The sequence below is a fragment of the Mauremys reevesii genome, linkage group 22 (genome assembly GCF_016161935.1).
Source record: "Mauremys reevesii isolate NIE-2019 linkage group 22, ASM1616193v1, whole genome shotgun sequence".
NCBI lineage: Eukaryota > Metazoa > Chordata > Testudines > Geoemydidae > Mauremys > Mauremys reevesii.
In genome coordinates, this window is record NC_052644.1 from 10389517 (window position 1) to 10403403 (window position 13887).

At 41.2% G+C, this 13887-nt stretch overlaps 1 protein-coding gene across 1 annotated transcript in view; it reads right to left on the bottom strand.

Moving 5' to 3' along the window:
• The window catches only part of LOC120388840 (butyrophilin subfamily 2 member A1-like), a 171794-nt gene that overhangs the window by 87891 nt on the left and 70016 nt on the right, over positions 1–13887 (bottom strand). The window lies entirely within an intron of this gene.

Sequence of the window (13887 nt, forward strand, 5' to 3'; positions counted from 1 at the left end):
TGAGCAACAACAGTACAAATAGTATCAAGCCCAGACCCTAGATCAGGGCGGGGCAATAAGGAGCCAGGGACTCAGGCCCTCAGACAGGGCCAAGCAACAACAGTACAAAAAGGAGCAAGCCCAGGCCCTAGGTCAGGGTGGGGCACTAATGAGTCCGGGGCTCAGGCCCTCAGACAGGGCTGAGCAACAACAGTACAAAGAGTAGCAAGCCCAGGCCCTAGTGGGCAATCGGCATGTCCGGCAACTCATCCGGGTAGCAAGCGCAGGGCAGGTCCGGCAACTCCTCCAGGTAGTGGGCGCAGGGCAAATAAGGCCAGTCCTGGCCTGCACCTGGGGCTGCAGGGGTTTCCCAGTCGCGGGGTAGGCTAGATACATCTGGCCTCCCTGGCGACTGGGATTTCAGTGAGCTCTGAGGGCCGGCCTTTATACTTCTGGGTCGCCGCCTGACCCTCTGAGGGGTGAGCTCACAGCTCCCTAGCTCCGCCCACTCCGGCCTTCAGATGGGCTCGTCCCCCTCCAAGGCGGCAGGGAGCCACACCAGCTCACTACAGTCCCAATGCCCAATATCCAACCAGACCCATATGCCAGCCATGCCAAACCTCTGAAAAGCATTTCACACCATGAAGAGGAAATCCCAAGCCTTCTCCCAGCACTGGAAACTCTACAGAATCCTTGCCTTCCCATGGATACTGATCGCAGAACCCATCATGCTCATCTGCCAGTTCCTTTTCATTGACACACGATAGGCATCAATCTCTCTTGTATTCACAGTTCTTGTCCCCCAAAACTTCTCCTCCCCATATTACCCAACCAGACATCCTACACGCAACAAAATCAATAGTGCTTAATCTTGTACTTCTAGTTTTGTCTCCATACTGCACAGAAATAATGTAATATCCAGAACCAAAACAAAATTAGGTAATTTATAAAATATTCTAAGTATAGAAATAGTAAATTACTAGAATCAAAGGCAAGGGTACTCAGATACCATTACCAAGGATACATTCATAGATTCCAAGGCCAGAAAGGACCATTGTGATCATTTAGTCTGACCTCCTATATGATACAGGGCAAAGAACTTCCCCAAAATAATTCCTAGAGCAGATCTTTTAGAAAAACAGCCAATTTTGATTTAGAAATGGTTAGTGATGGAGAATCTACATGATCTTTGATTAATTGTTCCAATGGATAATTACTCTCACTGTTGATAATGTATGTCTTCTTTTCAGTCTGAATTTGTGTAGCTTCAACTTCCAGCCATTCACAATGCAATAGAAGTAAAAATTAGACAAATTCAGATTGGAACTCAGACCCAATTGGGAATTTTTACAATAAAATGTCCTTTAGATGAAAAATGTTGATGCATCAAAACTAACACTGAGAAATAGTGTTCTGTTCACTGAAACAGTGAATAATAATAATAAAATAATAATAATAATAATAACAATAATAATAATAATTAAAAAAACTTCTTGTAAAAGTTTTGAGATTTTAAAAAAACATCACATTTTAACATGTTTGTAATGGAAAGTTTTGAATTTCCAAGTCAAAAGACTTTTTGTTAAGAAGTTTTAGTAAATTTACAATGACAGTGGTTTTTAAAAAGGAAAAAAAAACATTTAAATATCTATTCAAAACTTTTCAAAATTATCAAAACAACAAGTTTCAATTGACCTAAACTGAAGTGGGTGACGTAAACTGAAGTGGGTGGGGTAGGGAGCTTTTGGTTTGTGAAAAAAATTCAAGATTTCAACTGTTCACTTTGATTCAAGATGGGAAAATGTTTTGAAATGTTGAAAATTCTAATGGGACAGGTAAAGCATTTCCTGCCCAGCTCTACTACTAACCAAATAACAGAAAATAGTTTAATAAAGAGCTGTTCGGCATATGATAAAGTTTGAGAACGTTTGTCTTAGCTTATCAAAGGTGAGTTGGAGGATGTCATGTGAAAAGAAAGATGTGTCCCCACTTTCTCACATAGCTCATCATCACCTTTTCATCTTTTGTCAGGAGCATTTTGATGAGCACATACGGATGTGCTGAGGCCTTCAGCCCCTCCATCTCCATGCCAGGCAAGGAATGAGCCAATCCATGTTGGCTCTGATATTCGTCTCCCCTCTCTTGCTCCACCAAGCAAGGAGTGGTAGTGGAAAGACTTCTCAATAGCAGCCTCCAAAAACATGGGGGTTGGAGGAAGAGTTTCCTGGCTGCACCCCTCAGGGGTATGGGACTTCTGTGTTTGGAGCCTCAGATATGTCCAAGGATTCTGCCCATGGACGACAATGAATGAATATAGAGCCAATTACTGAAGCCACCTGCTGCCACAATGGGGGTTGGAGGAAGAGATTCCTGGCTGCACCCCTCAGGGGTACACCCTGGCAAAAGTGTGTGTCTTGACCTCTACAGATCTCAAGTGGGGGGATGGGGGGGAAGAAGAGAAAATTGACCGATATAGCAAAACATCAGCAAGGGTAATCAATGGTTCATATTTTGAGTATGGGACACCCACACACAGTCAGTAACTCATGGGGCTTGATCGTACTGCCATTATTGACATCAGTAGCAAATTCCAAATCATATAATTGGAGATACATTGTCAGGGCCTAACTCCCTCTATATTCATAGATATGGAGATATACCTATTGCATAGAACTGGAAGGGATCCTGAAAGGTCATTGAGTCCAGCCCCCTGCATTCACTAGCAGGACCAAATACTGATTTTTGCCCCAGATCCCGACATGGCCCCGTCAAGGAGTAAACTCACAACCATGGATTTAGCAGGCCAATGCTCAAACCACTGAGCTATCCCTCCCTCAAAGATATGTAAGGACTGATTTGGGGTGAAATTCATTCCTGGACTATGAGCAAGTGTTAGGACTATGCAGCACAAGATACTCATGTATGCCCTATTTTGAATGGGCAGGTGGGATATAAGTGACACATAGCCCATAGCATATGGGGAAAGTCTCATCTAATGGGAGCAGGAATTGATCTGTAGCATTCATCCATCCATCCTAGCAAATTTTATCAAAATGATATTCTATCAACAACAACAACAAAGATCCTTCAGTTCCCATATTTCTAACTGTGAGAACTTCATTTCTGTTTGCATCTCTTTTTCAGTATGGAACTGAACTGACTTTTATATTCAAAGAATAAATACACACTTACTCAGTTTTCCTTGGAGTTCATCTGCAAATTAAAAAAAATAATAATTTCTTAATTTACATACCTTGCAGATTTCAGTTGGGTTAGCTATCAGATATTAAGCCTCTCCTGAAACTCTTCTGTAACACTGACCCACACATTGGCACAGGCAGCATGGATCAAACCTGGGACCTGTGGAGCTAAATGCATGAACTGCTACTGCATGAGTTAAGACACTGCTCTTAGTCAAGCCTGGAGCAGGCTCATTAATCATTAGGCCATTTAGCTACCACTAGAGGGAGGCAGAGTGCCAGTGTGAGCAAGCAGAGGGTTACACTTCTTGTCTGACACCCCTCACCAACTCCCTGGCAAGAATCCAAACCAGACTCATCCTACTGTAAACTCCCCAATAAAACCTGTCACTGCAATAAAGGAAATCCTGAGCATTCTCACGGCTTTAGAGATGCTACACACTACCTCTTTCTGGAGTCGAAACACAACCAGTGAGATACATTAAAAGATCGTTAGGAAAAAATATTTTTGTTCCTATACTTCTAACAGTGAACCCTTCACAGCTCTTTATATATGTTTTACCAGTAAAGTCAGTTTAATAGAATTGTATTGAAGAACTAATGCAGTTACTTTTTTCAGCATTGATAATTTCTTATTGCAGTCATGTGTGTGTGAGAGAGTGGTAGAGTTCATGATTTTAAGGAATGGTATGAGGGAGAACAGCAAAATAAAGACAATGGATTTGAAGAAGGCAAGACATACGAAATAATTCTTCCACTCTACTCCACGCTGGTTAGGCCTCAACTAGAGTATTGTGTCCTGTTCTGGCCACCACATTTCAAGAAAGATGTGGACAAATTGGATAAAGTCCAGAGAAGTGCAACAAAAATGATTAAAGATCTAGAAAACATGATTTATGAGGGAAGACTGAAAAAATTTGGGTTTGTTTAATCTAAAACAGAGAAGACTGAGAGGGGACATGATAACAGTTTTCAAGTACATAAAAGGTTGTTACAAGGAGGAGGGAGAAAAATTGTTCTTCTTAACCTCTGAGGATAGGACAAGAAGCAATGGGCTTAAACTGGAGCAAAAGAGGTATAGGCTGGTGTCATAGGTTTATTGACCACTCCCTCCCTCTTAGCCAGCTTCACATGGTTGACCAAGTCATCCCCCAGTAGCATGGGGATGAGATAATTGTCATAGACGGCAAAAGTCCACCTTCCTGACCAGCCCTTGTACTGGACAGGCAATTCAGCTGTAGATAAGGTTACAGATTTTGATATGAATGGGGAAATTGTTATTTGGACCTCTGGGTTGATGAATTTTGGGTCCACTAAGGACTGGGTGGATAACTGACACATGTGCCCCGGTGTCTCTCCACGCGGTAAACTTCTTCCCGCCCACTCTCAAGGTTTCCCTGTACTCCGGGGGTATTTGAGAGATATCTGGGCCTGGGGATCCTTGGCGTGATGGCGGTGTAATGGACTGTACTCGATTGGGGTTCTTGGGGCAGTTGGCCTTTATATGCCCCAGTTCATTACATTTAAAACATCGCCCAGCTGATGGGTCACTGGGCCGCGGTGGGTTGCTGGAGAATGGTGAGGTGGGACTGTAGGTAGTCTGAGGCTTTCCTTGGGTTGTAGCTGGGGTCTTGGGTGGCCCCCGGTGGTAGGGTTTATTGTCAGCTTGCCCCTTGTTATATTCACTCCCCTTGATAGTAGCTTTTTTCTTTTCTGCTATTTCCACCCATCTGCCTCCAATCTCCCCTGCCTCTGTTACATCTTTGGGCTTTCCATCTAGGAAGTACCGTTCTATTTCCTCAGGAACACCATCTAAGAACTGTTCCATTTGCATCAGGTGGGCCAGGTCTTCTAGAGACTGAATCTTTAGTCCTGACATCCATGCATCCCAATTCTTTCTAATGTAGTAGGCATGTCTGGGGAATGACACATCTGGTTTCCACCTTAGGGCTCTGAACCGCCTACGGTCATGCTCAGGTGTTAGCCCCATTCTGATTCTGGCTTTTGTTTGAAACAGTTTATAATCGTTCATGTTTTCCTTAGGCATTTCAGCTGCCACCTCTGCTAAGGGTCCACTGAGCTGTGGCCTCAGCTCTATCATGTACTGGTCTGTAGGGATGTTGTACCCATGGCAGGTCCTTTCAAAATTTCCCAAGAAGGCCTCAGTGTCATCACCTGCCTTGTAGATGGGAAATTTCCTGGGATGGGAAACAGTGCTTGGAGAAGGGTCGTTAGGGTTGGCTGGAACATTCTGCTTAGCCTTTTCTAATTCCAGAGCCTGCTTCTGGATTTCCAGCTCTTTTTCTTTCATTTCTATCTGTTTGTGTCTCAGTTCCAGTTCTTTTTGTTGCTTTTCCACTTCCCTCTTGTGAGCAGCTTCTTCCCTGGCCATTTCTGCACTAATTAGTTCTATCCGTCTCCTATGTTCTTTGTCTTTCTCTGCTGCTTCCAGCTTAGCCAGTTCTAGCTGAGATGCTCTCCTGGTATTCATGTTTTCTGCTTTCTGGTGCTGGCCACACACCCCTTCAGTCAGTGAATTGACTGTGTTGCTTTAGCTCAGGTTGCTTGGTTTACAGGTTCCTAACCTTTCTATTCCCGACTGAATAAAAAGAAAACAAAACTTTTCATTTGCAAATGTGGGTAGCTGTGTTTACTGGCTGAGAGAAGACCAGAAAAACTGGTTTGTCCTGTTTCTAGCAACTTGCTAATGCTCTCTCAGTGGGGGTCCATTCTAACAAACCTTGTTAGAAAAACTTAATACTTCTTCCCTAGCTGTTTTTCCAAGCAGCCAGAAAGGAGGAAAAAAACCTCCCTTGCTTTGGTTTCTAAAAAAAATCTCCAACGCTGCCTACCATGTCATAGGTTTATTCCCCACTTTGAACTTGAGCGTCCACAAGATGGGGACCAGCATGGACTCCTCTAAACTTAAATCCTAGTTTAGATCTGGTTATGCTGCCACCAGCTAGAAATACCAGTGTCTAGCACACTCCCTGTTCCCCCAAAACTTTTCCTGGGGAACACAGATCCAAACTCCTTGGATCTTAACACAAAGGGAAATACCCATTCCCCCACCTCCCCCTCCCTTAGCCGTCGGGAGAGATCACCTTGATTCAAACTCCTTGAATCAAACAAAGAGGGATTCCCTTTCCCCACCCTCTCCTCTTCCCCTGAGATCCCAAACAAGGGAAGAAATCAATCAGGTTCTAAAAAGAAAAGATGTTATTAAAAGAAAGGGATGAAAAATATTATAGTGTCTAGCTTATAAACCAGAGGGACTTCCCGCCCCCCTTTCTCAGAATATTCAAAGTAACAGCAAACAGAAATAAAGATATTTCTCCAGCAAACACACATTTGCAAATACAGAAATTAATTAGAAGACTAATCCGCCTTTCTAATACTCACTATACTGAATAGAAGAGAATACTTCAGGAACCTTGGAGAGCCTGGATATACATCTGGCCCCTCTTAGATAAAAAAAAAGAACAACCCCCAAACAAAGAACACAAACAGAGACTTCCCTCCACAGAGATTTGAAATTATATTGTCCCTTGATTGGTCCTCTGGTCAGGTGTCCATCAGGTTACTGAACTTGTTAACCCTTTACAGGTAAAAGAGACCTTAACCCTTAACTATCTGTTTATGACAGCTGGACACTAACAAAAACTTCCTAACTGTCAGGGTGGTTAAGCACTGGAATAAATTGCTTAGGAAGGTTGTGGAATCTCCATCATCAGAGATTTTTAAGAGCAGATTACACAAACACCTGTTGGGGATGGTCTAGACAATACTTAGTCCTACCATGAGTGTAGGTACTTGGACTAAAAGACCTCCCGAGGTCCCTTCCAGTCCTACGATTTTATAAAATACACGCAAATATTACATTTTAATCACTCCTGAAGAGCTTCTAATCTGAAACACACCAGATATTCCACTGTCACACATGCCCTATTTCTATACCTGTCTATGACCGGTACCCAACCAGACCCATCTGCCAGCCATGACAGACCTCTGAAAAAAAACTCACTTCATGAACAGGAAATCCGAAGTATTCGCCCAACACAGGAAACTCTACGGACTCCTTGTCTTCCTGTCATAGGTTTCACCCCCACTCTGAACCTTAGAGTATAGATGTGGGGACCTGCATGAGAACCTCCTAAGCTTAATTACCAGCTTAGATCGACAGGCTGCCACCACTCCCTAGGACTAACTCCCTTCCCTAGGTAGTCTTGAGAGACTCCTTCACCAATTTCCTGGTGAACACCGATCCAACCCCTTGGATCTTATTACAAGGACAATTTAACCATCCCTTGCCTTTCCCCCACCAATTCCTGGTGAGTCCAGATCCAATCCCCTTGGATCTTAACAACAGGGAAAAATCAATCAGGTTCTTAAAAAGAAGGCTTTTAATTAAAGAAAAGAAAGGTAAAAGAAAAAAACCTCTGGGAGATAGCATACAAGCTGATCTCACAGATTTAAAACACAGGATGTTCCCCTGGGCAAAAACCTTAGTACACACAAGAATACCCAATTTGATTATTCCCTAATGCCAAAACAAGTTACAAAAATAAAATAAACATAAGCCTATTTATTCTTTTATAAAACTTACTACTCTGATAAGAGGCTGGTTCCTTGATCTTTTCCACTCCAGCTGAAACTGAACTGACTCTAAACAAAGGAAACTTCCCTCCTTCCTTTGAAACATCTTGTTCCCCCATTGGTTCCTCTGGTCAGGTGTCAGCTAGGCTAGATGAACTTCTTAACCCTTTACAGGTAAAAGAAGCATTAACCATTAACTATCTGTTTATGACACTTCCTATGGAAACTGATCTCACAACCCACCACTTCCATCGTCTGTCCCTTTTCAATGACACACTGACAGTCATCTATCTCTCTTATACTCACAGTTCTTCTCCCCAAAAAACATCTTCCCTGAATATTACCCAACCAGACCTCAGGGGGGCAGGAGGTTGGTGGTGGAGAAGACACAACTGATATACCAAAAAATCAGCAAAGGTAATACAATATTTCATATTTTGAGAGTGGGGGACATCCACGCACAGTCACTATCTCACAGGACGTGATCCTACTGCCATTATCAACATCAATGGCAAATTCCAAATCACTTAATTAGAGACGAATTGTCAGGGCCTAACTCCCTCTATATTCACAGACATGTGAGGACTTATTTGGGTGAAATTTCTCCCTGTACAGCGAGCAGCACAAGATGGACTCTGCAGCACAAGATGCTCACATATGCCCTATTTTGAAGGGATCTGTGGGATATAGGCGACACATAACCTATTTGCATAGGAGAGACTTTCACCCAACGGAAGAAGGAATTCATAGAATCATAGAATCATAGAACATCAGGATTGGAAGGGACCTCAGGATATCATCTAGTCCAACCCTCTGCTCAAAGCAGGACCAATCCCCAACTAAATCACCCCAGCCAGGGCTTTGTCAAGCAAGACCTTAAAAACTTCTAAGGAAGGAGATTCCACCACCTCCCTAGGTAACCCATTCCAGTGCTTCACCACCCTCCTCGTGAAAAAGTTTTTCCTAATATGATCTGTAGCATTCATCTGTCCATCCTAGTAAATTTTATCAAATTAATATTCTAACAACAAAGATCCTTCAGTGCCCTCACTATGGAATTTAATTTCTATTTGCATCACTTTTCCACCATGGAATTGAATGTATTTTTATATTCAAATAATCAACACACACTTACTCAGTTTTCTTTGGAGTTCAGCTGCAAAGAAAAAATATATTTTTTTAACGCACACACCTTAAATTTCAGATGGGTTAGTTAGCAGATATTACCCCTCTCCCAAAAGGCTTCTAATCTGATACCATATGTCAATAATGTCGCAAGAGTCCAAACCAGACTGATCCCCTACTGTAAAACACCTCAATAAATCCTGTCTCTGCAATAAAGGAAATTCTGAATATTGTCACTGCTTTAGAGATGCTGCAAACTGCCTCTTTCTGGAGTCCAAACACATAACATGGGATTCATTAATAGATTATTAGGAAAAAAAATTTTTACTCCCATACTTCTAACAGTGAGCCCTGCACAGGTCTTTATGGATGTTTTACTAGTATAGTAAATTTAATAGAACTGTATTGAAGAAGAACCAATTAAAGTTACTTTTTTCTGCTTTGGTAGTCATCTTTTCTTGCAGTCATTTGTGTGTGTGTGTGTGTGTGTGTGTGTGTGTGTGTGTGTGTGTGTGTGTGTGTGTGTGTGTGTGTAATGGGTTAACAAATACTCACAAATATTACATTGTAACCACTTCCAAAGCCTTCACTATGAAACACCTGACATATTCCACTGTCACCCACTCCCAACTGCTATCTCCATGCTCAGTATCCAACCAGACTCATCTGCTAGTGATGACCGGCCTCTGAATAAACCTCACTCCATGAAGAGGAAATCCCAAAAATTCTCTCAGCATGGAAACTCTTCAGACTTCTTGTCTTCTCATGGAAACTGCTCTCACAACCCATCACTCCCATCTGCTAGTCCCTTTTCAGGAACACACTGACAATCATCAATCTCTCTTGTATTCACAGTTCTTGTCCCCCAAAACATCTCCCCGAAATATTACACAACCATACATCCTCCAAGCCACAGAAGGTAATGGGACTTAACAGTTTTGTTCCTGGATTCTTCCTGAAAAAAAGAAAAAAAAACAGAATACCGTATGTTTAACCTCATACTTCCAATTTTGTCTACATAGAAAAAAAAATAATTTAATAACCAAAACCAAGACAAACTTTGGTAATTTATAATATATTTCAAGAACAGAAATAATAAAATGCAAGAATCAAAGCCAATGGTACTTGTATAACACTGCAGAATCCTAGATTCCAATGGCAGAAGAGACCACTCTGATTATATATCCTGAATCCTGGGATAAGATAGGCCACAGAACTTCCCCAAAGTAATTCCTAGAGACCACTGGTAAATTTTTCCAATGGATAATTACCCTCACCATTAAAATTTTACTTCTTATTTCCAGTCTGAACATGTCCAACTTCGGCTTGTAACCCTAGATTGTGTTAAACCTTCCTCTGCTAGATTGAAGAGCCCATTAGCAGAGAAAGGCATAACACGATCCAATGGAATTTGAAATTAAACAATGTCAGACTGAGAATTACAGCTGATTGGGAATGTTTTCAAAGAAATGGTCTTTAGTTGAAAAAATGCTGATTCTTCAAAACTGAAACGGATTGAGAAATAGTGTTCTGTTCACTGAAAGAATGAATCAAAAAGCTTTTCATAAAAGAAGGTTTCAGTTTTTAAACATCCCGGGGGGCAGGGTGGGGGATGTTCACCCACCACCCATGGCAATGGGCTTTTAATACATTTCAAGCTTTTTTCCTAAAAACAAGCTAGTTTTTAATTTATAAATGCATGGTTTGAGGTTATTTGTTTTTTTTTCCTCTGTCTCTCTTTTTAAATATCAGGTATATGTTAAATTTTTCCTACACGGTAACACAAAAATATTTTGAACAATTTCTTATATACTTAAAAAAAAAATCTTCCCATAAGAAAGAAACAGATGAGAGCAGAAACTACACGAATGCCCCAAGTGGATACAAAGGAATGATTTTATTATAAAAATCAGAATTCTTTAATTTTAATCAGATTTTTTAAAATGTAACCCTTTTTATTTTTTAATAAACATTTTAAAAATTAAATTTCAATGCACCAATCCATGTGGTCTCTGCTACTTCTCTCCCCTCTGTAGCTCCACCAAGCCCCTTAGGTCAGTAGTGGAAGTGAAGAGATTCCCTCTCCACCAGCCCCCAGAGACAAGGAGGTGCACCCCTCAGGCTTGCCAAGTGTGAGAGGCATTGGAGGGGCTCTCACACTCTTCAAGCTTTGCAGGAATGTGTGTCTTGCCCTCCCCAGACCTCGGCAGGAGGGTGGTGGTGGAGAAGACACAATTGATATATCAAAAAATCAGCAAGAAGAGACCATGGTGATTAGGTATCCTGAATCCTGGGACAAGACAGGCCAGAGAACTTCCCCAAAGTAATTCCTAGAGACCACCAGCCCCCAGAAACATGGTGTAGAGAAGAAGAAATTCCTGCCTGCACCTCTCAGGGGAACAACCTGGTCAGGGCAACAGGGCTTGGAGGAGCTCCATCACCCCAGTAGCCTGATAGAAGTTTGTGTCTTTAACTCCCCAGACCTCAAAGAGGTCTATTTTGAAGGGATATGTGGGATATAAGTGACACATGGCCCACTGCCTAGGATAGACTTTCACCCAATGGAGCAGGAATTGATCTGTATCACTCATCTATCCATCCCAGCAAATAGTAGCAACAACAAACATCCTTCCATTCACTTATTGCTAATGATGAGAACTTCATATCTATTTACATCACTTTTCTACCATGGAATGGAATTAACTTTTACATTCAAGAATCAACACACACTTACCCAGTTTTACTTGGAGTTCATCTGCAAGGAAAAAAATTCTTTTAATTCACACATCTTGTAAATTTCAGTTGGGTTAACTAGCAGATATTACGCTTCTCCCAAAAGGCTTTCAATTTGATACCTCACTCCAATTATGCCGCAATAGTCCAAACCAGCCTCATCTCCCTACTGTAAAACACCTCAATAAATCCTGTGCATGCAAGAAAGGAAATGCTCAATATTGTCACTCTTCATAAGATGCTGCACACTGCCTCTTTCTGGAGTCCAAACACAAAACATGAGATGAATTAAAAGATTATTAGGAAAATATTTGTGCTCCCATACTTCTAACAGTATGCACAGCTCTTTACAGATTTTTTACTAGTCAGGTCAGTTTAAGAGAACTATAATGAAGAAGGATTAATTCAAAGTTACTTTTTTCTCCTTTGATAGTCATCTCTTTTTTCAGTCATTGGTGTGTCTGTGTGTAGTGGGTTAACAAATACACACAAATATTATATTTAAACCACTTCCAAAGGCTTCAATGTGAAACACCCCACATATTCCACTCTCACACACTCCTAACGTTTCCCCATGCTCAGTATCCAACCACAGTCATCTGCCAGCCATGACAGGCCTCTGAATCAACCTCACTCCATGAAGAGGAAATCCCAAACTTTCTCTCAGCATGCAAACTCTACAGACGACTTGTCTTCTAATGGAAACTGATCTCACAACCCATCACTCCCATCTGCTAGTCTCTGTTCATCAACACACTGACAATCATCAGTCGCTCTATTATTCACAATTCTTGTCCCCCAAAACAGTTCCCTCCAATATTACACAACCAGACACCCCCCAAGAAACAGAAGTCAGTAGAAATTAACCTTTTTCTTCCTGGACTCTTCCTGAAAAAGAAAAACAATAAGAAAACTATGTGTTTAACTCTCTACTTCCAGTTTAGTCTCCATAGCATACGGAAATAATGGAATAACCCAAACCAAGACAAAGTTTGGTAATTTATAAAATATTGTAAGTACAGAAATAGTAAAATACAAGAATCCAAGCCAATGGTACTTGTATACCACGGTTGTTTCCTAGATTCCAATGCCAGAAGAGACCATTGTGATTATATATCCTGACTCCTGGGTAGGCCAGAGAACTTCCCCAAACTAATTCCTAGAGACCCTTGGTAAATTTTTCCAATGCTTAATTACCCTCACCATTAAAAATTTACTTCTTATTTCCAATCTGAATGTGTCTAACTTCAACTTGTTACCCTAGATTGTGTTATACCTTCCTCTGCTAGATTGAAGAGCCCATTAGGAGAGAAAGGCATAACATGATCCAATGGAAGTTGTAATTAGACAATGTCAGACAGGAAATTAGAGTTTTTTAGGAATGTTTTCAAAGAAACGTTCTTTAGCTGAAAAATCCTGATTCTTCAAAATTGAAACTGTTTGAGAAATAATGTTGTGTTCACTGAAACAATGAATCAAAATATTTTCATGTAAAACACCAAATTTCATCGTTTTTGGAATGAGAATTTTTTAATTTAAATTTTCACATCACGAGATTTTTTGTTTAGAAATGTAGGTAAGTGTACATAGAAAACAAATTTTAAAAAGAGGAAAAAACCCTTCAAAATAAGAACAAAATATTTCAAAGTAATTGACTGAAACTGAACTGGGTTGTGATAGGAGGCTTTTGGTTTTTGAAACATTTCATGATTTCAACTGTTCATCCCATTTCAGGATCGGAAAATGTTTTGAAATGTTGAAAATTCTAACGGGACAGGAAAGCCAACCGAGCCCTTCTACCACTAATAGCATTTTTAAAACGAGGATTTTAAAAAGAGCTGTTTGGCATATGATAAAGTTTGAAAACATTTGTCCTAGCTCTTGTAAGGTGAGGCTGGAGGGCATCTCATGAAAAGGAAAAGAATGTGTCCCCACCTTCTAACACAGCCCATCACCTTTTCATTTTTTCCTAGGAGCAGGAGTTTCTGGTTTTACACGTTGTGATGATGCACATAAGGAATGTGTTGAAGCCTTCAGTCCTTTCCTCTCAGTGCTATGCTAGAAAGGAGCCAATCCAAGTTGGCTCTGCTACTCAACTCCCCTCTCTTGCTCCACCAAGTCTCATAGACCAGGAATTGTAATGGAAAGGCTTCTCACCACCAGCCCCCAGAAACATGGTGTAGAGAAGAACTTCCTGCCTGCACCTCTCAGGGGAACACCCTGGCCAGTGCGACAGGGCTTGGAGGGGCTCCAA